This window comes from Benincasa hispida, chromosome 2 (genome assembly GCF_009727055.1).
Source record: "Benincasa hispida cultivar B227 chromosome 2, ASM972705v1, whole genome shotgun sequence".
Classification (NCBI taxonomy): domain Eukaryota; kingdom Viridiplantae; phylum Streptophyta; class Magnoliopsida; order Cucurbitales; family Cucurbitaceae; genus Benincasa; species Benincasa hispida.
The window spans coordinates 11,480,525-11,481,640 of record NC_052350.1 but is presented as its reverse complement, the minus strand read 5'-3'; positions in this window follow the sequence as shown (position 1 = coordinate 11,481,640).

Here is a 1,116-nt window from a genome sequence, read left to right as displayed (position 1 = left end):
TTTTCGTGAACATGTGCTAAACATGATGGTCCACTTTAATGTGGCGGAGTTGAATGGATCTACCATCGATGAAGGCAGCCAGGTTAGCATAATCTTGCATTCTTTGCCAGAGAACTTCCTGCACTTTGTTAGCAATGTGATTCTTAACAAAGTGAAATATAACCTTACAACTCTCCTCAATGAGTTGCAAACATACTAATCTTTACTGAAAAGTAAGGAGAGGCATAAGGTGAGGCAAATGTTGCTCCATTTTCCAGGACGTTCCATAGAGGTTCGACCTCAGGAACGAAGTCTGCACCTTCTACTTCTAACTCTACAAAGGGTAAGAAAAAAAAGAATAGTAAGGGAAAAGGGAAGGCACCTGCTAACCCACCGCCTATCGCCCTAAGAAGGCGTCCACAGGTTGCTAAGGGAAAGTGTTTCCACTGCAACCAAAATGGACACTGGAAGAGGAACTATCCTCGGTATCTGAAAGAGAAGAAAGAAGCCAAGGCTAAGGCCAAGGCTGATAAAGGTAAATGTGATTTACTTGTGCTTGAAATTTGTTTAGTGGAGAATGATGATTTTGTTAGGATAATTGATTCAAGCGTCAATAACCATGTTTGTTCTTCTTTTCAGGGGATTAGATCTTGGCGACAGCTGGAGGCTGGTGAGATGACGATGCGAGTAGGCACTGGGCACGTCGTCTCAGATGTGGCAGTGGGAGGACTCCAGTTAACTTTACAGAATAGGTTTCTTATTTTAAATGATGTATATATTATTCCTGAACTAAAAAGAAACCTTATTTCTATAAAGTGTTTATTGCAATGTAAATATACTGTCTCTTTTAATGTGAATAAAGCGTTTATTCCTAAAGATGGTGTTTTTATTTGTACATAAAATCTGGAATCGAATTTATATGTGCTAAAGCCGTTAGCCATTAATTTCCTCCATAATACTGAATTGTTCAGAACTTTCGTAACTCAATCAAAACGTTGACGAATTTCTCCAAAAGAAAATGTCCAACTTTGGCATCTATGTTTAGGGCACATCAATCTTAATAGGATTGAGAGATTGGTGAAGAATGGATTTCTAGTGAGTTATAAGAAAATTCTTTACCTATGTGCAAATCTTGCC